Source organism: Aplidium turbinatum, chromosome 1 (assembly GCF_918807975.1).
Source record: "Aplidium turbinatum chromosome 1, kaAplTurb1.1, whole genome shotgun sequence".
Lineage (NCBI taxonomy): Eukaryota > Metazoa > Chordata > Ascidiacea > Aplousobranchia > Polyclinidae > Aplidium > Aplidium turbinatum.
In genome coordinates this window covers 26,023,012-26,050,355 of record NC_137472.1, presented here as the reverse complement: position 1 = coordinate 26,050,355, position 27,344 = coordinate 26,023,012, and the positions used below count along the sequence as shown (strand labels likewise).

At 42.8% G+C, this 27,344-nt stretch overlaps 1 long non-coding RNA gene and 1 pseudogene across 1 annotated transcript; one reads left to right on the top strand and one right to left on the bottom strand.

Annotated features, from left to right (window-relative positions):
- Positions 1 to 2,242: 2,242 nt before the first annotated feature.
- LOC145768873 (uncharacterized) lies at positions 2,243 to 27,344 on the top strand. Its single transcript, XR_014288980.1, has 3 exons — positions 2,243 to 2,390; positions 3,585 to 3,697; positions 26,998 to 27,344. It is a non-coding gene; the product is annotated as an uncharacterized LOC145768873 (long non-coding RNA).
- On the bottom strand, positions 6,960 to 8,107 carry LOC145775721 (uncharacterized; annotated as a pseudogene).

Below are 27,344 nucleotides of genomic sequence, written 5' to 3'. Positions count from 1 at the left end.
TAGCAGAGGTCTAGAAAAAGGTAGATTTGACGTTGTAACTTATCAATATAAATCGCATTAGGGTAAAAGAATAATATGTAGTGAAAGTGTGAGCATGGCCTTTAAAATGTCGTTTAATATCTTACAGTGAACCAGGCAATGAACGTTCAACAACAGTTCCATAAAATGCGCCAGTTTATTGTAGAATTTATAAATGAGCATGTCACATTGGTATACAAAATGTTTACAAAACAAATAGCCTACAAGCTATTGTTGAAACGGCTTCAAGCAATAAGTTATAATCTCGTTAAAAATATAAACATGAAAACCCAAACTGTCAAAAAAAGAGGACATTTGAGCATTTTTTAGTGTCCTCGGAGGGGGATTCATTTTTCTTGAGAAAAGAGGACAAATTCTCTTAAAAGAGGACGTATGGTAGCCCTACTGTTGCTGATTAGGAAAATATAGAATGAATGAAAAAGCGATAGTCAGTAATGTTTGGAACCACCTAACTGGTCAAGTTCAACTTCGGTACGGTAGCCTAGTAGCCTACCCGGCCAGAAAAAAAACTGTCATTTTTACATCGTTTCAACGTCGCCAAACCTTGAAATCGTGTACAAAAGGGAACTTTTGCTGACTAGGTATATGTTGGAACTGAGAAACATTCACAGAAGCCATTCGATTTATTCAAAGAACTCAATTAGCCTAACAGTTCATATTTATGTGAAGAAAGGCGTTCTTCCCGGCTATCAGCACAAGGCTGATTACTCACTAGCACAGCGAGCTGCAGTGACGCTTCGCTAACCAGAACGGTGTAGCTTCCACGCCAGCCATTGAGACCTCCAATTAAACGTTTAAGTTATTTTGGCAGCCGATTGTAGCATCGAATAGACAGCGATAGACACGTGTTTCGCCCATAAGGCTGGGCTCATCAGTATCGCACCGTATTCTTGCCACTTGAGTAATCGACCGCCGCTTTACCAGTCAGTTTAACTCTTATCTTTGTGGAAAGAAAGAGCCAACAAAACCAGCAGGTGCCAGGGGTAGGTCAGGTAGTGGCAAGAATACGGTGCGATACTGATGAGCCCAGCCTCATGGGCGAAACACGTGTCTATCGCTGTCTATTCGATGCTACAATCGGCTGCCAAAATAACTTAAACGTTTAATTGGAGGTCTCAATGGCTGGCGTGGAAGCTACACCGTTCTGGTTAGCGAAGCGTCACTGCAGCTCGCTGTGCTAGTGAGTAATCAGCCTTGTGCTGATAGCCGGGAAGAACGCCTTTCTTCACATTGACCTACCCCTGGCACCTGCTGGTTTTGTTGGCTCTTTCTTTCCACAAAGATAAGAGTTAAACTGACTGGTAAAGCGGCGGTCGATTACTCAAGTGGCAAGAATACGGTGCGATACTGATGAGCCCAGCCTCATGGGCGAAACACGTGTCTATCGCTGTCTATTCGATGCTACAATCGGCTGCCAAAATAACTTAAAAGTTCATATTTACATTGATTCTACGTCTGAATACGTTAAATCACTCAGTTGGCTTATCGTTTTTCTTTGCATTGATTTCACGTCTGAACAGGTTGATGCAATGTAAAATAAACTGATTTTGCTGACTGGCGCGACGCTTGTAAATGCAACGGTCATTTCGCCGATCAATTGCAAGACCGATTTGCTCCAAAATTTCAAAGTGCGTTTCAATAGTTTGGCAACATATTTTTTCATTACCATGGCAACAAGAGCAAGAGGAGAACTCCTCCTATTTTTACAAAACGCTGGCAACTAAAGTGAGGTAACAGGCCTGTAACGTATGCTGTATACTTTTGAGTCCTCTATAGTCTATATCTTTATAGCTTCATTTGTGTTGATGATCGATGTGGAAAATTGTTGTGCTTGAACTAAGACTCTTTGGATGCTTTAATCCTGGCAATTTGGCACCTATTTGCAGAGGCTTCGACATCTGCGCTGTCGAGGCGGAAGGCAGAAATAAACAATAGCGGAAGAAAATATTACAAATAAACATGTATTTTAAGCAATAAAAAATGCAGTTCTGTGAAAATTCTAACAAGAGTTTTTATTGTTGTTTTTTTGTCAGATCGCTTTTGGACAAGGTGGTCTGCTTGGAGTTCTTGCGTACCACCTTGTGACAAAGGTACCCAGGCAAGAGTGAGAACTTGCCGCCAAAAAAACCACAAGATAGGAAGATATTGCCGTGGCAGTTCTTTTCATAACAGACCTTGCTGGGGCAATGGAAGATACGGGGCTTGGATTGCATGGAATAGTTGTACCAAACAATGCACACAATCACGTGTAAGAGTATGCAAATTAAGTGGGAAAAAATACAACGTAAAAACTCAAGAACGAAGATGTACAACTCACCGTTGTGCAAAACGTTCTTCTAGACGAAGTTATGGTGAGTAAGTTATGCTTAACATGTCAGAAGTTAAAGCTAGTGATTTTCAACTTATCAAACTTTTCCCCAAATCTGTTTTTATCCGGTGTACTTTTTGCTTAGAAGATTATTTCGCTACTTTCTTAAATAGTTTATCACTGTCACAATCAATGTGCGAGGTCTCGCGACGGTCTACTTTGTATCTTGACCGAACGTACTTTCAGATCATTCTGTAACATGCAAATCTGAAATATTCTTTTGTTTTTCACAATTGCCCAATGTCGTTTGTCATGACGTCATAAGGATGTTTACCAGTAGATCTGTGGTTGCGAAATCTTTATTATGTAACGTATTTTCTAGAACCTTCTACTTATTACTATGAGTTGATTATGAGAGTTGTGTTATGAGTTGTGGATTGGTAATAGGTGCAGAGATTATTGTTGATTGAGATTTGAAGCAATTGAATACATGTAGATGAGAATTGGTACTGATATAAATTGTGTTCGAAATTGGAGTTATTTGAGAAGCCGTTCGTTAAAGTCCTTCAACAATTTTCATTATCATTTCACTAGTAGAACTATTCGACCATTTAATTGACTGCCTTTCGGTAATATCTCATTAAACTACGTCATTGAACCTTTCCAAGTCTCTTTCCTGGTAAGAGATAGAAAGAAACTGTGACAATCACAAAAGTCTTAAAGCAGTGCAGTAAGAAATATCTAAAAACATATAAACAGTTGCAAAAACATTATAGTTTTCATATATATCAGCGTATTGTAATTGGATACAAGCATATACTAACTTACAGTACAAATACTTACTCTACCAGTTTACTAACCATAATCAAACCGTATACCTGGGCTAACCTCGTTGCAAGAATTTTATTGCGGCATGTTTACATCACCTCAATTGCTTCAAATCGGCTTCTCTTCGGTCAAAACTACCGACATGAAATTCACGAATCTCGTTTCGGTAATCGCCTGTAAACAGATAAGGCCTACGTATCTGGTAATCGAACAGAAAATGGAGATCTTTCATTTGTGGCCCAATGAAACGTCATGTTAATGTAGCCTTAGGGCTTAGGCTATAATAATTATATAGTTTGATTCCCACATCAATAGTAGAGAGGCTATTTTATGAATAAAACTTTTAAACAATTTCTAAGCAAACTATAAAAAGGATCAACACTTTTATAGGCTAATGTTATTTTTTTAGTTTCGATGTGGAGCCTTTGGTCCCCTTACTCTCGTTGCGACTTACCAATCCGGAAAAGGTGTGGTACTGGCTTGACTAAAAAATCAAGAACATGTCGCAGAGCCAGCATTGAGGTAACTTCATATTCTGGTTCTCAGTCTCGTGACTTTGTACCTCTGGGAAAGGGCGTGCATCTTTTCATCACTCCATAAAGCCTACTTTCTTAGATTACCAGTGGCATCTATACTCGAGGTGAAAGCATCTTTGGCCTCACCACCCAAAACATAGCCTACAAATCTTTTGTTTTATTTGGTAAGTGGAAAACGGTACATATATGTTGATGATATGATTTGCGGTCTATTCCTCACAATCCTCAGTGCCACATTCACAAAAAGAGAAGAATGTCACTCCTTATAATATGTGCTTGGTTGAACATAAAAAAAATTACGCCCCGGCGAAGACAACTGAGACGCACCCAAACCTGTTTCCGTGGGGTCAAGTTGGTGCGGCGGTTGTCAATCAAAGATAAAGCAACAGGCCTGGTCGTATTTAGCTTTCATTCATACGCATACCGGTGCCGGTACGCAAACACTTGACTTCCGGTGCTCGATTAATTTAAAAACAACTTATATTCACTATGGTTTAGTCGTGACCTGAATGTGTTTTCAACATGGTCAAGTTGTTTTTCTTTCTCGCCATAATCTTTATACTCTCAAACAGATATTGCATTTCACTCGTATTCACTGACATTGAATACTTTTATTGTTTTTATGACTGTACTATAGTTGAGAAAGTTGCTTGTTTAACCCGTGCAAAAATGAAATTGCTGACTTTCTCAAGTGCTATTTCCTCAAAATAGAGAAAAAAAATTTAATTTTTTTGCGTTCTTAGAAAAATGTTCTCGGTTGCTTCGCTAAATTAATCTCATTTTAGCTAACGAGTGGCATTAGGTACACAAGATTTCAGCAGTGGATTTAAGGGAAAGAAAAATTTTAGGCGCCTCAAAACTAAGATAAATTTTTCAACACTTTGAAATTAACACGTTACAAACATCAACTGGCTAACAATCGAATTTACTTTAAAAAATGATGATGACCGCCCTTCTTTTCCGAAGATGGCCAATGAAACTGAATCAAGCTTTGGTGTAGGCTATGGTCAGTGTACATGAGTGCGGAGATGGAGATGATGGGTGAGGCTTATCTGTGCGATGAAGCTTCTGCTGCAGGATGAACAGTAGACACGGGAAGGATGGTTGGCTAGTGTTCTTGATTAAGACTCGGGCCTTGCGGTGTTTTTCGTTTTTTTGACAGCAGGTAGCGTAGCCTACGACGTTTCTCAGCTGATTTAGCGTCTTTATAAGTAAGACTGCGCCATGTTGGTCGTTCTGCGGCTAAGTCTTCCCACGAAGCTACGTCAATAGCGAATTCTTTTATGGAAGCTTTTAAAGTGTACAATTTGGGTAGAGAGGTAACTTTTTTAAACCATAAATAGACATAACCCAGCAACAACACTACATTTAACATTATAAAAGCAAAAACAAAAACAATAAGCTAACGTTTTCGGCTAATCATGCAGCCCTTTTCAAGCCTATAAGTAAAATATTTTAAAAAGAAATACTAAAGAATAATTCACTATCGCAACAACACATATGTACAAATCTAAACATTTGAGAAACTTGCTTAACTAGCTCACACAAACTGATAATTAAAAATTACGCAGCACAACGGGTCAAGTATTTGAGAGGTGAAATTAATTAATTGTTCAGAAAAGGACTCAAGCAGATTACGCAAGATGGACAGAAGCACAGCACGAGATAGTGGCACAAACAAAGTAAAAATACGAGAAGCACAAGACGTGACAATTTAATCAAAAACTCATAAAAATAGGAAGCTCCGCCAGCAAATAATTGCCTGTTAAACCTTGGGTTGAAAGATTTGATTATGCCGCGTAAATCTTGGTGTCGAAGTCGGACAAACACTTACGAACAATTTCGAAGGACTCCAATGAAGGCTTATTGTTAGAACACGATTAACAGTTTCTAATATGATCTTTAATTGCACTTTTAAAGTGTCCTTAAAATGTGTTCTTTGACCACCCACATGGCGTTTTCCGTTAGTCAGTTTTCCGTAGAGCAGTTGTTTGGAAATGCGATGGTTCGGCATCCGATGGACGTGGCCTGCCCATCTTATTTGTGCCTTTTTTTATGAGGGTAAGAGTACTGGGCATGTTTGCTTTACTGATAACTTCCGTGTCTGGAACTTTGTTCTGCCATCGAATCTTAACAATTTTTCGGACGCAGGAAAGGTGGAAGTGGTTCACCTGCTTTTCGTGTCTCTTATAAAGAGTCGAGGCCTCACACGCAGATGGATCGTCAGAATAACAGATTTGTATACTTTTAGCTTTGTGGGCAGCCTGATTCCCCGCCTCTCCCAAGTGTTATAGACTTCAATCTGCCGAAGGCGATAGATGCTTTGGCAATGGGGTTGTGCGACAGGATACCCCGAAACAACTAGCGGCGGTACAACTGGGTCCTTCTAGACGAGAACTATAGCCTTGTGCAGCATATAGACGATTGGTTGTACAGCGCTTGGTTATGCGTGGGCGAAAGAATAACTTAAAATATGATTCGGATATGCATTGTAGTCATCAAAACATGTTTGTTTTTAGAAGGTTGGAACGCAGAGTGATACAAAAATAAGAAAAACATCTCATAAAGTTACAGAATTCTCATAAAGTTGCAAAAGCGCTTGTAATTAACTAAGTGTACCGTACAGTAGAAGGTTGACACAGCTTACAGGTTAAAGTTGTGGAGTCAGTTTCCGCACAACACATGTTTTGAATACCATAGTGTACACATGTTGACCCATAAACTGGCGATGTTGTAGCTACCATGACGTAACTGTAGCCTTGCATCTACCCAGTCATCATAGTAAGACGGAAAACTACGATCAATTTGTTGTCGCAATAAATTTCGTTTGTTACTTAAGTTTGCACTAACACTTGTTTCATATTTGTTGTTGCTTGTTTTATTCCCGTTATCGAGTACGACATGGTAGTTATACAATAAATAACAAAAATTAGTTTAAGTCCACAATTTGGCTACATTTAAGTCATAAGCAAAAGATAATTTTCACTTTAACTCAAGCAGCGTAACACGAGAACGGAAAAGGGAAGATGCGGCAAAACGAGCTAGCGTTATAACATGCATTATAAAACAGCTTACAGTCAGAAAAAATAATTATAAAAACACATGGCCGCATCACCAGCAATGGTGCAAGGCCAGCTACGTTATGTGAGGAGGAACGCTGCTGCGGTAGTAGGATAAAAAAAGAGAAAGCCGGTAGGCAAAGAAAACCTCCCGAAGAGATTTTGCTAAGAAAAAAAGTAATCACAAAATCAACTAACAATAGGTTTACGAAAGTTATACAGCATGAAACATACAAACACGATACGTGATGCCATTGGGACATACTGGTAAGGCAGTGGGTTAGTCAAAATTTAAATGTCTTGCTCAGTCCAATAACACGCTCGACATGTATGCGTGATGATGCAATGCGTCTATCCGAGACAACCACATCTGCATCAAGTTGGTGCTTCCCTTTCAGCATGGTAGGCGTGTTGACTGCAACATCATAAGGTGCAAAAACATCCTGCACAAGAATACCTCTGTCAGTCATGATGCTATCCCCTTGTGAAAAGTGTTCATTAGCTTGCTTGTAGAGAGCACTTTGCTCGATAAGTTGGCGATCACTTGAACATCCACCTGTTGATTGGCCTACGTACGATACCAGCCCATTTGGAGTGATGCCAATCATAATTTTTAGCGTGTTCTTATTCTTGTAAGTGGAGAACGTCATGCTTTGAGCATCAAATTTTCTTGGCTTATTGATTGGTATTTCAGTTGCATCTAAAATGACACGTGTTGTGGGGAATGAATTTTGAAATTGTGTGGGCATGTGTTTATCCACAACAGCTCGAGATGGCCAAATATTAAGTTCCTTCAGCTGAAAATACATAAAGTTGATCCATACCCTGAAAATTAATGAAACTGTGCTTTCACTAATGTGAAAGAGAAAACTCAGCTCATTAGTTTTCTTTGATTGTCTTAGCTTCATTAGAGTAAGAAAGAGCTGGTTTGGTGGGTCAAGTTTGCTGCTGGTATAGTTCAAGTCATATGCAGCTGGCCCCAAGCAACGCAAGAATAACATAAAGTTATCATAATCATCGAAACCAGTGTAGTAGTTTATGACTTGCTTATTTTCATTGTAATGTTCAATTCTTCCAGTTGAAGCGCTTGCTCCGCTATTGTTGTTACTATCCAGGCTGCACTGAATTGCAACTGAAGTCGCTTTCCTTCTCTTGCAATGAGGTTCCGTTGTATATTCAGCATGATCAACAACCTCTTCTTCATGCTGCCAATCTTCAATATTACAAAGCTTTTCTAATTTTCGTTTCAAACCCGCTCCTCTTCCGGAGGTAGCAAGTGTTGGTTTGAAAGTGAACACCGATAGCACACTGTTTGCTTTCAAGCAATGTGTTGTCATGCAATGTGTTCGAAAACGCCTGTAACATTCCTGGGGTGGCTGACAACGATACTAGATTGTTGGTATCAGGAAGTACATCTTGTATTACGCCACGTGTGAAGCGATCAAGGCGGATTCAGAAACGTCACGTCATTCCATCAGAAGTGTGTTGATTGAAAAGGAAGAAGATTACCACACCAGTCTGTTTTATAGGCGAAATCAGTCACCCTTGGCGAGTACTGCCAGACGCAATGCTAAAAATATTAAAACTTGAAAGTAGGCTAAACAGTACAGAATTATGAGAACGTTGGACTGCACTGCAGAGTAATGGCTGGTGACGAATATAAGACAGCAGTCGGTACATACGTTGGCCCCAGTCAAAACGACATTGAAACATAGGAGAGATGTCGTGAATGACAAAAACAGTAAGTTATGATTTAGGGTTAGAAACTGAAATTGAATACTGGGGCGCAACTGTAAAATCAGCCATGAGAGAAAAAAATTTACAAGCGTTTTTTTTTTAGAGAAAAATTAAGCATATATACAAACAGGTAAGCGTCCATGGCTGTCCATGTCCTTCCTCCGAAGAGATAGGACCTGACACCTATGAAAGCAAACCAGAAAGGTCAAAAAAAATGTATGTAGCCTAACGTTGCGCGCTCGGTTGTGCGAGACAGGATGTTCTAAAGTCATACTATTAGTTCGAGTATTTTGATGAGGGAGTACGAGACAGCAGTTGATGTGAAAGTTCGATGATATATGATGAGCACGACAGCAGGTGATAAGCAGTTCAGTTAGTAGTCCATTGATGGATGACGAGCACGACAGCTGTTGAGTTGTGAGTCCGTTGATGTATGCCGAATTTGACACGAAAGAGGCCAGCTTGTATAGTTGCAAGCTGTGTGACATGCAGCCATTGCATGTCGAAAGTGGCGCAAAAAGCGGCACTGGTTTGGTTGACGTCGCGGTGTGCTTCTGACATGGAGAAGGCTTGAAACGTTGTGGTGTGCTTCTGACGCAGAGAAGGCTTAAGTGATGAACGATGCAGCAATTGCATGTCGAAAGTGGCGCAAATAATGGCACTGGTTTGGTTGATGTTGCGGTGTGCTTCTGACGTGGAGAAGGCTTGAATGATGAATGATGCAGCAATTGCATGTCGAAAGTGTGTCGCAGGGAGTAGCGACAGATATGGGGTTGACCATATTGGTTGCGTCGGTGGCCGTGGATAGCCGTATTGAAATCATCTCTGTGGAGGCATCTCATGTTGAGGAATGTGATGAGGGACTGTTCAACTCAGTGCAAGTCGTGGAGAACATGGGGTGCTGTGGTGCCATGTTGAAGTGGTCTCATCAGTGAGCTTGTCGTGACATCATCGTGGTGCTGTATTATTGAAGTCCCTTGAAGTCGCGCATCAAGTCTCGCAGCAACCGTGTTGATGGGCGCGTCTGAAATAAAATTGATACAAAGTAGCATCCGCTAGAAAATTACACATAAGCAGTACAACGACACATTACAAAAAAAATAGCGATACATGCGGGCATGCAAGTTGTTAAAGTTGCAAGGCAAGACGTGGTCATGGCGACAAATGCCGGCTGATGATAGGTAGGAAACTAGACATGAAACTATGAGAGTCGTAGTACATGGGTACTAGGTAGGCTCAGCACTCATTAAAAAAAAGCGACAAACACGAGTATAAAAAAATGTTGTAATGACGTAGCATGACAGTGTCATGGCGGCAAACGCTGGCTGATGAAAGGTCACTTTAAAAAATAGCGACAAATATGAGTACAAAAAGTGGTTGCAACGTCACACGACTGTAGTTAAACGAGTGACTATAGAATGGATGCAGTTTTGACGTCTTGCCCAGGACAGTAAGCTACTGAATGGATGCAGTTTTGACGTCTTGCCCAGGACGGTGAACTACTGAAGGGATGCAGTTTTGACGTCTTGCCCAGGACGGTGAACTACTGAAGAGATGCAGTTTTGACGTCTTGCCCAGGACGGTGAATTGCTGTAGAAAAAATTGGTTGAGTGGAGGTTAGTCTGTAAACCTGGAAGATTGTACAATGATGCGTCCACTACGAGTCGCTTTGGGCCGAAAGCGAATGAATGAAGGTTTGCGCACGATGGATACTGATTGGGGGAAAGGTAATTGAGAGAACGTAGAACAGTTGTCTTTAATATTAGATACGGACGGTGGACGAGGTGTGTTTGTAGGTGAACGGGTGACGTCAGGTGGTGCAAGCGGGTAGAATGGTTTAAGTCTATCTATGGATACGTTGGAAATGCGTGAACCGAGGTCTAAAGTGAAAAATTTGTCAGAACGTGATTGAATACGAAAAGACCCTTGATACGGACGCTGAAGTGGAGATCTAACTGCATCGTCGCAAATGAAGACATGGGAGCACGAGAATAAGGCATCGTCAATGTGAGTTTGGCGGTTGCGCGTTACGCGGGTAGGAGCATAACGCAACGCGGCCATGAACTTGATGAAGTCATTGACGAGTGGAGTGTGAGATGAAGGTGTGTTATCGGAAGGAGTAAAAAAATGGCCCGGCAGACGGAGTTGTGTGCCAAGGATCAATTCTGCGGCAGAACAGTCGATTTGTTCTTTCAAAGCAGAGCGCAAACCTAATAAAACCCATGGAAGGTTGGAGACCCAGTCTGCAGAGGTAGTTTGTGCTTTTAAAGCCCATTTAATCACGCGGTTTTATTTTTCAACAGCGCCCTGGCATTGAGGATGATAGCTAATGGAATGTGAGAGCTTAGATCCAAGAAATTGGGCAATATCTTTCCATAGAGTGGAAGTGAATTGAGCGCCCCGGTTAGTGGTAATTCGGGCAGGCACGCCGAATCGGCTGACCCAGTGCATGAGAAAAGCGTCTGCGCATGATTTTGCAGTTATATCACGTAATGGAATGGCCTCGACCCAACGAGTGAACCGATCCACAATGGTGAGAATGTAGGAGAAGCCCTGGGAAGATGGCAGCGGGCCAATGAGGTCCAGGTGAATGTGAGCGAAACGACCAGCTGGCAGTTGAAACTGCTGTAAGGGTGAGATATTGTGACGAATGATTTTAGTTTGCTGACAGTGTAAGCAGGTGCGGCACCAGTCGCCAACATGTATTTTAAGCTTAGGCCAAAAAAAAACGGTCAGATAGTAAACGCTGTGTTTGTTTGATGCCTGGATGAGCCAGAGAGTGGATAATGTCGAATACCTGGCTGCGCATGAGCGGAGGAACATAAGGGCGAAAACGGCTGGTAGATGTCTCGCCCAACAAGGAGAGGCCATTCGGGGCAGGTCGAGTGGTCAGATTCAGCGATGAATTGTCATGGAGAGGCGGAAGCGTAGTGTCTTGATTCTGCAGGATAGCCATACGATTATAATCAAGGGACGGAACGTCCTCAAAAATAGCGGCTATGGGAGGGCGGGAGAGACAATCAGCGGTTACGTTGTCTTTACCGGCAAGATGCTGAAGATTCTTAGTGAATTGAGCTATGTAAGACATGTGGCGAATCTGTCGCGGCGAATGTGATGCGGTAGGACGGTGGAGAGCGCTGATTAGCGGCTTGTGGTCCGTGAGGACGGTGAAGGTACGACCTTCTAAAAAATAACGAATATGTTGTATGCCGAGGTAAACGGCTAAAAGTTCACGGTCGAACGTTGAGTATGCGTTGTACAGTAGTTAGACATTTTGAGAAGAACGCCATGGGCCGGGATTGGCCGTGTACGGTTTGTTGCAGTGCGCAACCTATGTGAGTGGCGGATGCATCTACCGCAAGAATAGTGGGAGCTTCATGTGCGGGAAATGCAAGAAGACACTCCTTGGATAAGGACAATTTTGCTTGAGCAAACGCTGCTTCGGCTTCAGGAGTCCACGTGAGACGTTTGCGACTGGCTTTGTTATGTGTGAGCAAAGCATGTAGCGGTCGCAGAGTGTCAGCCCAGTTGGGAATGAATTTGGAATAAAAAGCGATCATACCTACAAAACTGCGTAGTTGTTTCATCGTAATTGGTTGAGGAAACGATTGAATTGCGTCTACCTTTTCAGGATTGGGTTGAATACCTTGCGATGAGAGAAAGTGACCTAAAAAGGTGATTTGGGGTACCGCAAATGTGCATTTTTTTTTGTTAAGAGTTAGGCCAAAGTTGTCAAGTCGTGAAAAGACTTCTTGCAGGTGAAATAAATGCTCTTCCTGCGATTTTGAAAAAATGAGTATATCGTCAATGTAGCAAAAAATGAAGGGTAAGTCGCGTAAAACTTCATCCATGAGGCGCTGAAAGGTTTGACTAGAGTTCGATACGCCCATGGGCATAAAACGGAATTGAATGGAGCCAAGCGGCGAGATGGCAGCAGTTTTGGGAATGTCTTCAGGTGTTACAGGAATTTGATGAAAACTCTTGAGTAAGTCTAAACTAGAAAAAACGTTGCAGCCATTAATGCGGTTAGCAAAATCGTGAAGGAAGGGAAGTGAGTAGCGATCCATGATGTGATGCGATGGATGTGATGCGAACCGTGATGCGATGGGACATTCCGTCCTTTTTTTAACCCTTTGAGGTACAGTGGCACGCCTGTGTGCCACAAAATTAACTGCGATTTTATGTTAAAAAATCGTTTTATTTTGAAACGATTTTTATGCTGCAATCTCTCCATACATCAAACTTTAACTTGAAACTAATAGTTGGAAACTCTGAACTAATTTCTCCAGACAGGCCTTAAAATTGTTTTGCCTATTTTAGCTATTGCTTCAGAGACATGTTTGGAACTTATTTTTATTAGTTTATAATTCTTAATTTATCATGATATTTATTCAGAATACACTTTAGAGTGTATAGGACACCATTTTACCATTACTTAAGTTGGAAACTAAGGCTTACTGGTTGTGAGGCTAACTATTTATGTGTGGCACACATATGTGCCATTGTACTTCAAGGGTAAAAATTGCTACACAAGTTTATGTGAACCTTTGTGAGAAAGTCTGGTAATGTTTGCAATGTGTGAAGAAAATCTGTTTAGTATAGTAATTCAAAATGAAAACATATTGCAAAGTAACCTGATATTGAGCTTATTTTCATGTTTTATTAGTGCAAACTAAGTACTGTATTTTCAAAATAATAATATGGCTAAAAGGCAAAAAGTTTTCCATTTAAGTGAAGTCGCTGTCAATCGTGTGTTATTTGCGGACTGCAGGATGTCCTTTCCAAAAGAAATGTTTTCAGTACTGGCACAGTGAGATCCAATAGGAAGCATTTGCCAAAATCACAAGTCCCTGCTGACAAGTGCATGAAGAGAGGGGATGTTGCTTGTTTTCAAGCTGAAAATCTTGTATACTTTGTGAAGTGGATGGACAACAAAGCCATCAACTGTGTATCAAACCTGTTGACAGCTATTCCATTGGGTGAAGTGAAAAGAATAAAGAAGGAATCAAGCTCATAACAATCTGTTGCCTGTCCAGATGTTGTGAAGCAATTAGCATTACAACCAGCACTTGGGTGGCATAGATATAATGGATCAAAAAAAGTGACGAATCAATTTGATCACAAGTCTAGAATCAAATACTACTTGCGAATTGTGTTTGACCTAATGGACATTGCTGTAAATAATGCATTTGTTAGTTACAACAAACTATGTGATGAAAATCCTGATATGAGCAACCTTGACCCTAAAACATTTCGACGACTTGTTGCTAGGAGTATGATTGGAACATGTACATTGTACAAACAGGAAACGAGCAGTCTCATCTATCATGACCTCCAAAAGAAGTCGCTCCATGGCATCAGTTGATATAAAACATACAATGGAAAAGGTGGAAGACAGAAAGCGATGCAAGTTGTGCACTACCCGGAAAACATACAATCTGACCAACAACCAATGTTTGAAATGTGGTATTCATCTATGCTATGTGAAAGACAGAGACTGCTTCAATGCATACCACAAATCTTTGTAGTACAGTATGCATGTTGTATGATGTGATTTTAAAACCAATGAATAATTTTTATCAATATCTCGGGAATTGCATCCTAAATTCATCATTTTACATTGATTCAGGTGGCTATAGACCCTCTAATGATTTGTACACCTTTATTTCAATCTGCAGTGATTGTTTTTACCTCAGAATACTGTATTTGCTGTGTCCATTCTCTTACTTTATGTTAGTAAACCAGATGGTTCAAGGTCTTGAAGTCAGTTTCCTTGGTCTCTACATTGCATGGTAATAATATTTGTATAGAACTTGAAGGTTGCTTAATTTTTAATCAGTCAAATGTTGTGTTGAGTGTTCTTGCTACTTTTCCAAAATTCTACTTTGCAGATTTCATTTGGATTCCACACTTTTTATCTGTGTTTTCAGTGTCTTTGTGGTGCGTTGTTTGTCTATTTCATTGCTTGTGATTAAATCAGTGTGATCTGCAAAACCTTGCATTGGTTATCAGGCTGCTGTTGAAAACCATATAACAATTCTACCGTTTCTATTGCCATTTTGGCAACACAGGCTGGTACTAAGAAAATAGACAAAATCTTTACCCTTGAGGCACAATGGCACACATACGTGCCATACATTATTTCTCTTGCTACACATAATTTTTTAAAAATTTCTTTAAAAGTCCTCTTAAACAACACCACTAACCATAATAATACAATGGTTGACTACAAGATCAAAAAGAGTATTCAGTTCCTCGGACAATGTGTCGAGCATTTCTGGGGACATGCACCGTTTGGGTGAGCGGACTGGTGGCCCTGAGGTGATGATGTGATGTTGTACGTGGTGAGAAATAGATTTAGTAAAGGACGATTGATCAAAAACGTCAGCGAACGAGTCGAGGAAAGAATCAATGGAAGATGGCGCAGGAACTGTACTAGAGATGCTATAAGAAGCAGGTTTGTGTAGTGACGCCGTAGAAGTTCGATTAATGTTGCGACTTGCATGAATGGACTTTGCTGAAGGCAATTTACTGGGACACATATTAACATTAGTAGAAAAGCGAGCGTCGTTTGAGCATGGAGGATGCTTATCGGGTGGTAGAATTAATTTACGCTTTGGGATATCAAGTGAAATTTTAAAATGTTCGAGGAAATCCATTCCTAGAATGGGATGAAGAACATCCGCGATGAGGAAACGCCATGGAAATGATTTGTCGAACCCTAGAGAGAGATGCAGTTTAGTGTAGCCAAAGGTGGAGACTTTGGTATTGCTGATAGCATATAGATAGGATGTACTGCGTTGAGAAGGTGCATGTTGCACGGGAAAAATGGAATAAGGACTACCTGTGTCGATAAGCCATTTAAGCCGAGTAATAGAATCGTAAATGTAAAAGGGTTGAGGCGTTGAGGGATGAAAGTCTGTGGATAGCCCCGCTGTGAGTCCTATTGATGAGGCAGCGGGGCGGTGCCGTTTTTTTGGTGGACCGGAGAATGCACAAGGAGGGGAGCAGTTGCGTGCCTTGTGGCCAAACCTGTGATGGTAATAACAGATAGGTGGGGTGAAGCGTGTGCTGTTATCTGTGCGACTATGAGGGTTGAAGGGCGGCATAGCCTGAGGATAAGAACGTGGCCGCTAGGGTGGTCGTGGACCATTACTTTGCGTTGGAAGAGGTGCAGATTGCCGATTGGGTAGCGACATGAAGGTTTCGAGAGAATGCGTGAGAGAAGTAATGTTTTGTTCTAAGAGCTGATTGATTAATGATTGAGAGGAATGATCGTTAGATCTGAGATTGTCATGTGAAGTGGAGGCGTCTAGAATGTTGTTGGCCTGAAGGGCCAGGACATCTAGATCTAAATGCGCGGAAGCAGCTAAAATGGGTCGTATGTGGGAAGGCATGCACTCCAAGAATAAATTTTTAAGAATAGCCTTAGCCGTAATATTGTGAGCATTGTCATAACCAAGCAGCTTACGCATTTCGTTGAGGAGAACGGTAGGTCGTTTATCACCTAGAGTGGATTTATGAAAAAGAGTGGATAATCGTGCAGACAAGCTTTGCTCATTCGCTGTGATTAGAGCTTGTTTTAGGGCAGAATAAGGCTGACGAGTATGTTGATTGGTGATGATGGCGTGGTCAACATCACGTAATTGTGCATAAGATAGGGTATTTAAAACAAGATCGAATTGAATTTGTTCGTTGGTGATGTTGTGAGACCTAAAAAGAGACTCACATGTGCTAAACCAGAGTGGTACATTCTCTGTCCTAAATTCGGGAAGTTTAATATTAAGAGGTGAATAATAGGTAGGCGTAGAGATGAAACCTACTGTAGTAAGATCATGCAGTGCAGTTAATGAGGAGCGCATTGGCGTGGTGAAGGTGGCGTCTGTATGAGACGTCATGATGGGAGTGATGGATGCAGTACTATCATCTGTTAGAAACAATGTGGAATTGTTGGAATGAGTTGCATGAGAGTTTGAAGAGGGCGCAGACGAATACGTAGGCGCAGCGCAGGCGGGAGTGGAATGTTGAGTAATACCACTAAACCATAATCTCTTCCTGGGAAAATTGTAACATAAGATTCCCAGATCTGTTCGTCTGTATGTAATGACCGAAAAAAAACACTCTTCAGGAAACGTCTATTCGAGAATTGTATTTCTGTAAAAATAGCCTCAAAGCTGTCGAAAATGGGGTGCAACGCGATACACCACTAAAAACTTGTCACTACAGAACAGATTACTTGGATAAAAGACGGAAATTTTCGTCCAGCTGACAAGCACTAAGCAAAGCAGTTAAATGTGCGACTAACTCTCAAGCAACTATTTCACGAATGACCAGAATAGATAGCAATATCTCAAACTCACGTACGCAGTACTGTGACGCAATAGTGAAAGACATTGTCACGCAATTCAAACAGGTGTTCAAAGCTGGTGATCCAATGTTTCATGTTTAAACAGGTTTGATACAAGTCTTACGAACGATGGTGCAATTTTGGCTCATTTTTAAGAACAATTCCATGACGTAATACGCTAAGACTCAGTAGACCTGAACGGTTTTTATATGACGTTTGATTAGGTGAACAATTGTCTGGAACAACCACGAGAAACTGTAGGGAATCGATGCATAATGGGGAGAGTAATGAAGAATAAGGGCGGCAATTACCTGTAGGCTACCGTACTAGCTACTTGCGACAAGTTAAAAAAAAATTTATGCAGTGGATTCTATAGCAACTACAAGGATAAGGTACCATGGAATAGAAGTTAGTTACTATGCATGTAGACTACAGTAGGAGATAATTACAGCAAGTCAAAAAAAAATTAGCATGCGGTGGTTTCTATGGCAACCACAAGGATAAGGTATCATAGGAATAGAAGTTAGAAACTGTGCATGTAAACTACAGTAGGAGATGATTACAAAAAGTTTAAAAAAAAATTTAGCATGCGGTGGTTTCTATGGCAACCACAAGGATAAGGTACGTAGAAATAGAAGTTAAAAACTATACATGTAGACTACAGTAGGAGGTAATTACAGAAAGTCAAAAACGTGGTACATTACCAGGTGGCGTTGATGTCTTTATTGCAGGTCGTGAGTTCTGAAAATTTACTCGGGGTCACCATTGTAACATTTCTGGGGTGGCTGACAACGATACTAGATTGTTGGCATCAGGAAGTACATCTTGTATTACGCCACGTGTGAAGCGATCAAGGCGGATTCAGAAACATCACGTCATTCCATCAGAAGTGTGTTGATTGAAAAGGAAGAAGATTACCACACCAGTCTGTTTTATAGGCGAAATCAGTCACCCTTGGCGAGTGCTGCCAGACGCAATGCTAAAAATATTAAAACTTGAAAGTAGGCTAAGCAGTACAGAATTATGAGAACGTTGGACTGCACTGCAGAATAATGGCTGGTGACGAATATAAGACAGCAGTCGGTACACGCCTGTTTACTTATTTGCTTTTATAGCCACAGCAACGTTAAATCAAGCCTAAAATGTATCAAGCTTTGTAATATGCACCTTTTTATCCTCACATCAACACAAAACTGCACTCCCATCCCACCCATATCAGCTGTACGCGCGTTACGCAAAGCGTGCTAAAGCTGGAAGCAATCACTGCGAGCGTGTTGCTAGGACCCAGTTGTAGCGCCACCGAGTGGATCGCACAACCCTATTCTGCTGTTGATTTCCAAGTCAATGGTGGCTATGTTGGAAAGAGTACTCCTGAGATACTTGAAGCTTTGACATGGATGTAGTTTCTGGTCGTTTACAGTGATGAATGGTTCGCTATAAGATTTTCCCGGGGCTGGTTGATACATTGCCTCTGTTTTTGTAGTGCTGCTTGTTAGTCCAAGATTATCACAAGCAGAGGAGAACTTATTAATTTGTTGTTAAATTTCGCTTTCTGAACAGGCATTCAGGGCACAGTCATCCGCGTACAGAAGTTCCTGAATGACAGTTCCGTCACTTTGGTGATTGCTTTGAAAATCAGCCCCGTCAGCTCAGTGGTTACGCGTCGGGCTCAAGATCACGCGGCGCTGGTTCGACTCTCGGGGTGTGCGCTTGAGCGTTGAGCAACGCATTTCAGGACTGCTCTCCATTCAGCAGCACCTAGTGAATGGAATAACTCTCGGGCAACAAGACTTCAACAATCGGAAAACTTCACTTTGCCAATCTCGGTAACCGGCCCTGCGTCAAGAGCCTCTACAAGTATGTGAAATGACCAGTCACAACGAAAGCGATTGGAATACCATTGCGGTCTTCATCTCTGAAAGCATCTGTTATTCTGTTAGCATTGCTGAAGACATCATGTAAAAACAAAGTAGGTGCCAAGACACAGCCCTGTTTAACGCCGTTTGTGACTGTGAAGGCTTCAGAGAATTCATCGTCATCAACAACGTAAGGCCATCATTCCATCATGAAATTGTTTTACAATGGAGATTTATGTATTTGGGCATCCGTATTTGTGCATGATCTTCCACAATCCTTCCCTGCTTACTGTATCAAAAGCTTTTGTCAAATCAACAAAGACGGTGTAAAGGTCTTGGTGTTGCTGCATGCATTTTTCTTGAAGCTTTCTGGCCCCAAAGATCATATTTACAGTTCCTCGGCCTTGGCGCAATCCGCACTGGCTTTTAGGGAGAAGGCCTTGCTCGAGATGGTTCAAGAGGCGGTTCAGTAGAACACGAGCCAGAATTCTTCCATCAATTGACAGAAGGGAGATTCCTCGATGGTTGTCGCACAGTTGGAGATTTCTCTTGCGTTTGTAAATGTGTTCTATAGATGCATCTTTGAAGTCCTAGGGAAGCGTACCTGTAACCCACATTAACTGGAATGAGTCAGTAACACTGTCAACAAGGGCTTGGTCGCCTGATTTGTAGATATCTGCTGGTATAGAATCAGGTCCAGGGGCTTTTCCCAAGGATAGAAGGTCGATGGCTTTCTGAACTTCATCAACTTACTGTTGGGAGAGCGTCAAGATCACGATTGATGGTTACCTGAGGGAGGCGATCAATGGCTTCATCATTTATCTCTGAAGGCTGGTTGAGGACGTCATGGAAGTGTTCAGCCCACCTTTTTAAAATTTGACGCTTGGTAATTAGAGTTGATCCATCGATGTTAAAAATAGGGCGTGGTTTAGAAGTGGATGGACCATACACAGTTTTTAAGGCGGTGTGGAAACGCTTAGTGTGGTGCCTATCTGAATAGCTTTGGATCTCATCAGCTTTAGCACTAAGCCAAGAGTCTTGCGTGTTTCGCAGCTTGGCTTAAATTTTGCTGGGTATATTGGTAAAGGCAGTTTTCTTGGAAATATCCCAGGAATTCCTCTGATGATCGCTAGGTAAAAGTCGCTTGGCTTCCAGTATTTCCATGATCTCTGCACCGTTCTCATCGAACCAGTCTTGATGGTTTCTGACTGCAGGGCCAAGTACCTCAGATACGGTAGAGTGTAATGTGTCTCATAAATGGTCCATTGACTTTTAATGCTGTTATCACTGCTGGTTGTAATTGAGAGATTACTTCTCAGGGCACATTGGAACTCCTTCACAGTGCCTGGAGGGGACTTCAGCCGATTGATATTGAGCCGTTTTGTGACTGTTTGGCCTTGAGGTCTTCTCTTAGGCTTGATGTGAAGCGATAGGTTGGAGACTATTAAGCGGTGATCAGTCCAGCAGTCAGCACCACACATGGCTTTGGTCACACGTATATCATGTTTGTCTTTGGCTCTGGTTATGACATAGTCAATGAGATGTCAGTGTTTAGAGCGGGGTGCATCCATGATGTTTTGTTGCAGGTAGGAAGACGGAACATAGTGTTTGTGATAGCTATAGGCCACAGGTGGCACAGGTTTTTAGCAGAAGAATACCACTGCTATTGCACTTTCCTATACCATATTTTCCAATAACACCATTTCAGACCTGGTGTTCACAATCAACACGGGCATTGAAATCGCCAAGAATAAATAACTTCTCTCCGATTTGGGCATGGAAGCAATAAGAGAATCTACTGTAATTTTTTGTAGATTTTTTCCTTTGCGTCGGTATAATTTTTGGTTATGGTAGGGGCACAAGCACTAATCAAAGTGGCATTGTTTTTGCTCAATGGAAACTGCATTTACATTAAACAGTCATTTACCCCATTAGATATCTATTCGGTGGAAAACGACCATATGGCCTGAGCCGCCTGTGTGTGAGATCATGGCTACAGCTTGGGTGTATCCGCATCATCTGGTTCGCCGTTGCTATATTGCCACAGGGCTTCTTGATCAGAAACATGACTTGCGCGTGATTTTGTTTTTAGTGATGGAGGCCTGCGCAGGACTCCAATTTCACTCTCTCGTCTCAGGTTTCAGGGTCCAGTGGAAATACATGGTCGAGACGATTGGGTGAAGCATGAAGTGCAGCAGGATGGCAATAACGTCTTCGTGTCACGTCATGCTCTTGGTAAATGGGCACCTCCTGCAACTGTGATACTGGGTGGTGCATTCCTGTCCGTTGAGCTATATTCAGTGATGCGCTTCTTCCCCACACTCTGCCACACATCCCGGTTTGAATAAGGTAACAAGCGGAAGCGCTGCTATTTGACCCATAGCTGAGGCCCTGATAGGTGCTACCGCTACGGGCCAGAGGAGACCTGGGAGTAATAGAAAGCTAAGAGATAACTCCACATCTCCCATAAGTCCAGAGTTCCCACACTGGATCCTTTCCCACCGATTGCAGTTTTAACGTCATGCCCAGGATATTTCTAATTAATTGTTAACTAGTTGAGTTTTGTAACGTGTTAATTTCGAAATGTTGAAAAACTTATCTTAGTTTTGAAGAGGTGGTCCAATACTCAGTTACTGACTTTCGGGGAATGGAAAGATATGGTTCTTATTACACCAAGACATTGGCACAAATGAGAGTAGCCTATGGTGACTAGTTCGCTTTTCTCGGGCAGCCTTTAGCAACTATTCCCACCCAATTTATCACACCCTGGGTAGAGGTGAGCGGTGTTTATCAACAACTAGCTTAAGCAATAGTAGTCGAACCAGATTTGCATTGTTGGAAAGCCAATGCCTTGTCCGCTGCGCCATCCCACCGCAAATTGACCTATTTAAGTAACTAGCCTACGGTATGAAGAGAAATGTGCCCTGTATGAGCTATGCAGCTTACGGGAAACGTGAAGACAAATCAGACGCAATGTTGCAATTTTACTGCAAGCCTACACAGCACTAAACAAACCAATAAATAAATTTAAGATCCTTAGACCTTAAGACGTAAAAGAAAAAATATTGAAAACGCAACTCCAAGTTTAAAACCAAAGTTTGTTACTAAAACTTCTATAGAAATCCAGTTTTAATGTGACGAATTTAGTCAAATACATTGTACAGTACACCTCATCACAGACACGCAAACCTTTAAAGAAATAGAGACGTTGGATTAGAGAAGGTGGTTTGGTTTCAATGCTTGTCGACTGAGAGACAGAGTGGCTTCTTCTCGACGAAGCTAAGCAGGTTGGATGTCAGCAAGAATAGGGAGATTGTCTAGTGGTGTGAGACGCAGGCATCCGATCACTGTTGATCACCGATCACCGAGGCATCACCGATCACCGAGATCATCCGATCATCCGATCACCGAGGCATCCGATCACTGTTGATAGCAGTGTCGATACTGTGGTAGTTAAGCACCGCGCCACAAGCAGATGCACAGTACTATGCTGAATAGTAGCTTAAACAAGAGCTGGGGATGGTGTACGCAAAGTGTCAGCTCTCGCTCTCCAGCTGAAGTCTGCTAGTCGCTTCAATCGCGCATCGAACGATGACAGTTTCTTGCGCAGTGACACCAAGTAGCGTAGTAGTGGTGCGTGAGCGATCTGTCTAATGTCACCTTTATGAAAAGTAAAAATGCATTGCAGACCTGCGTAAAGTTTAAGGAAAAAGGCCTTCTTATTCTATAGATAGGCTACAATTATGTATTCGTCGTTGTCGTCGTGTGAGCGTCTGGAGCCGAGGGTTTATCCTTTTACCACCCCAGATTCACTATGTTCCCGGACTACACTGGAAGGCTACCAGAGAGCAGCCAGTCTTTGGTTTCATCATCCATGACACGCAGACCTTCCACTCCATTAGTTGGCTTGAAGATGGAGCAGTCATTGATGATGTGGTCTGCGGTCTGTTCCTCTGAACCACATTCACAGGAGGAGGAAGAGGCCATTCCCCGTTGGTGCATGGTTGAGCGGAAAAGCTCGACGCCCGTACAGAGACGGTTGAGGCGCACCCATGCCTGTCTTGGTAGAGTTAGACCGATGGGGCGTGTGTCGGCGTCGGGGATGAACGAATAGAGTCTGGTGGCGGTTGACTATGGTCCGCCCAAGCAGCCTCAGAGATGTCTTGTACATCAGCTTCGTTGATAAGAAGTTGAGCGGCTGGCACGAATGGGTGTCTTGATTTCAGTCGACGGGGGTGCTCGTTTGGGAGAGCAGAGATCTTGTGGTGGAGAAGGTGGTTAGGCTTCAGTGCCCGTCGACCGAGGGACAGAGTGGCTTCTTTGCGACGAAGCTCAGCAGGTTGGATGCCAGCGAGAATGGGGAGATTGTCCAATGGTGTGGGACGCAGGCATCCGGTCACTGTGCGCAGGGCGCTGTTTATGGCAGTGTCGATGTTATGGCAGTGAGCACTGCGGCACCAAACAGGTGCACAGTACTCTGCTGAAGGGTAGATAAGGGCTAAGGCTGCTATACGCAAAGTTTCAGCCCTCGCCCCCCAGCTAGAGCCTGCCAGGCGCGTGAGTAACGCAGCGCGCGGTGTGAGTTTCTTGCGCAGTGACACCAAATGTTGGCGGTATGTGAGCGATCCATCCAGTGTCATCCCAAGACAGGGCCTCTGAGAGAAATTTTTACTAGGGGTACGAAAAGTCATTCCGGGCCCCCCTTTCACTCCGGGCCCCCTTTGTCTTGGGCAAAAAGTGTGAAGTTTGCTTAGGCGTATTGCACACCACACAATATTTTACTGCAGAATTGGACATCTGTGCGCAATAATAGTATCAGGCTGCAATAAAACTATTATTTTGTGTTGTGCATATGGAAATCTTCAAAAATCTTACAACATGGACAAACCAAAATTTTGAAAACCTAATTGGAACTATGGACAATCGATCGTTGTGGAGACTCACGGTAGCCGACGCCTTATTCAGGCATGGCCGATGATGATGATGATGATATCATGTGATCTGTCCCTCACCAATTTGTGTATCCTGCATTGAATTCGTGTGTCAGTTGTTGATGGTGCTGTTGAGAGGTGTCGCTTGTACTTCTACATCTTTAATGTAAAATTTTTAAATTCATTTTTTTATTTCTCTTAGATGTAGCTTATAATTATTTCTGAAGAGGACACTATGTGGTGTCGAAAACGTTGGATTTAGTAGTTTTTTCATGTTTTTTTTGTGTGTTTAATGTTAAATCCGTTAACGTTACTGAGTGTTATATGTATCTGGTACAAGCCAAGCTCTCTATTAAGGCTCAAACATAACATCTTGTCAAAACATAATCAAGTTAATCATCTGACCAATCCTAACCTTTCTTCATTAACTTTTGCATTCACCACATGCCCAGCATTAGCATAGGTGAACGAGAGAAGTCACTTTTTCTTACTCCGGCTCAGGTCCTGCTCGGAAAGTATTCTCCGGCTCCTGCTCTAACTCCGAAATTCATTTTGAAGTGAAATAAGCGTGAAACTACCTTTGTCAAATAGTTTTTAAAAAACACAAAAAAAACACCCGGGCTTTTTTCCCGGGATTTTCTCAAACCTATTTTTGCTACACTATGCCCCTTCCCCCGGACAGGAGAATAACTAACTTTTATTATTTAATTTAGTGTGCTTTTAACAGAACATTTTTGCACGTAAAGCATTAAATTACCACTTTGGGACCCTAATTTGCTCGCAAAGCACTCGATTACCTTTCTGAGCCTTTTTGCTAGATTACGGGCCCCCCAGGAGTAAAGAATAACAACTTTTATGCTTGAAATCAGTCGTTTAGGATGGTTTTAACCAAACATTTTTGCGCGTAAACTATAAAACCACAATTTCGGGCCCCCCAACAAACACAGGCCTGGGATCTCAAGGGTACGCCGTACCCTCCGTACCCACGCTCCCATAGGCCTTGCCCCAAGATATCTTGGTTCGGGGCAGAAGGACAAAGATTTTCCGTTGTTCTGGACGTGTAGCTCACGATCAGCTTCCCGATTATGGAGGTGGAAAGCTGCTGCCACAGTTTTGGTTTCGCTGAGTTTCAGTCGCCAGTTCTGGAGATAGGCTGAGAGAGTTTTCATGTCCTGGCTCAATGTGTCTTCTAGATTATACCACGACTTTGTGGAGTGGAGAATTGCCAGGTCGCCGGCATAAGCGTATTTTGCGGTGACCGTAGTTGGCAGGTCGTGGGTGTAGATGTTGAAAAGAAGTGGAGCCAGGACCAACCCCTGTGGGACGCCGTTTTTGAGGCGTCTCAGTCTGCTTCGCCGTGAGCTACCGGTGGTGAGGGTGAAGCTTCGATTCCTGATAAGTTCCATAATCATATGAACCATATGTCGGTCAGGAAGCAGGCGAAGCAGCTTGCAAGTAAGGCCGCGATGCCATACGGTGTCATAGGCAGCTGTAAGATCTAGAAAGACAGCGCCGGCCTTCTTTTTTGCCTCAAAGCAATCCTCGATGTCTTGGGTTAAAAGTGTGACTTGATCTACAGTGGATTTTCCGCATCGAAACCCAGCTTGCTCTTTTGGAAGGAGCGGGTCAATGATTGGGTTGGCGCGTGCGTAGATCAGTCTTTTGAGGATCTTGAAAGGAACACAGAGGAGGGATATCGGACGATAACTCCTTGGATCCTCTGGTGGCTTGTGAGGCTTAGGGATCGCAACTACTAAAGCTCTTCTCCAGATTTTTGGGATTGTGAGGTGGTGCAGGCAGGAAGAGAGAAATCTACGTAACCAGGACTTTAGGGCATAGCCAGCATGGAGCACAAGCTCAGGGCAGATCTTATCCGGCCCTGGAGACTTGTGTCGTTTCACTAGGCGGAGGGCGGTGGCGAATTCCTCTGGGGTGAAGTCTCCAGAGATTGCTTCCTCTTGTGGTGTTTCCACTCACCACAGGGCAGATACTTCCTTGGCAACAAGGCGGGATGCCTTGCGGTCCTTTGTCTTGTAGACCCCGTTCTGCACTAGCTGGGAAGCGATGGCATTAGCAGAAACGGGGCATTGACGAAGGGAGTTTACTGAGCGCCCAGTGAGGTTGTTGATGATGCTCCATGCTTTGCGGCTTGAGTGTGAGAAGTCGATGGTTTGGACAACTTCGTTTCATCGCTCAAGCTTCTTTGTGTCCAGCCGCTCAAGTAGTCTGGTGGCGGCGGTGTTAGAAGCAGCACCACTTGTGGCGCTTAGGTATGAACGATAGAGAGCTTCACACTTAGAGTCCCAGCATGGTGTATAGCTGGTTCGATGGCCACGTGGTATTGTGGCCTTTGCTGCAGTTATTATGGAATTGCAGAAGTCCTGGTATGCCTCGTCTGCGTTGCATGTTTCCGTCGATGGTAACTTTGTAGCAGACTCATTGGTCAGGAGGCTGTATTGATTCCAATCGCCTTTTTTGAAGTTTCATCGCTTCACCGGTGAACTCGGGACAGGAGCCACAAGTTTTGGGGCGGTGATGAGGGACCGGCCGGTGTTGGGACCGCGGGAACTTCTCAAGCACATGTCTGTCTGGAAGAGAGCTGTCGACACTTGCGAAGGCCAAGTCAGGGTTTGTCCCTGTTCCCCAGCGGCCGGAGTAGAGACTGGCTGGTTCCTTTGGATTGAATAGGAGGGCAAGATGGTTTGTAGAGGCCCAGTCAACCAGCAATTCTCCGTCGCTGCTTGTGTTGCTGTAGTCCCAGTGGATGTGCTGGCAGTTGAAATCGCCAGCGTAGAGACTGGGGGAGGGGAACGTTGGAAGGGATGGTGGCAACATTCGCGAGGGTGGGGGCTTGTAGATGTTGACGATGTTGTAGTCTGAGATGCAAATGAACATCCACTCAATCTTAGCATCAACTGGAGATTGATCGACAAAGGTCCACTTCAGGCTCTCATGCACAAACGTGGCAATGCCGTGCTTCCTGCTTAAGGTAGACCCGGTTAGCGTGTAGTTGGGAACAGCTAGCCTATCTGCAGAGGTGCAGTGGGTCTCTTGGAGGAGTATGACGAGTGCCCGGTTGGTATGGGCAAGCTGCTCCACAACTTTGATCTTGCTTGTTGTGTAGCCTTCTATGTTGAGCTGCAGAGTGGTGGGGGTCTGAACTTGTCCATTGTCCCTTGCAGCTGTGCCATCCGGGTGGAGGCTCTTGCTTGACAAGTTTCGTTTGGCATCTGCTTAGGTGCAGATGTTACTCACAGGATGGGGCACGAGGAGCCACTTGTCGTCCATCCCAATAATTATGTATTGACGTCTTATTACATGTATAATACTTTATTTAAATTTGTTTGTTGTTACAGGTTTCTTTGAAGCTATGTCAAGGACCTTCAGAATTTTGGAAAATGTGTTTCGTTGCTTGCAACTGAAACAAATTGAATTGAAGATTTATTGAAAGACAACGTGCATCAGCATTCATTCACTGACTACGCATGAACTTTAAAAATCCCATGAGTTTATCTTATATTCTAAGTTGTTTGTTTTGTTCTTTATGTTTTTATGGATTTTTCAAGTAACCAAGATGGTCTCTGATAGTTGCAGTAACAATTATGTTGAAATTATTTCCACCGCTTACTTATGTAGCCTATTTAGCTGTAGAGCCTATTTTAGTCAAATGTTTACTGAACTTTAACTTGAAGCTTCGATTCTA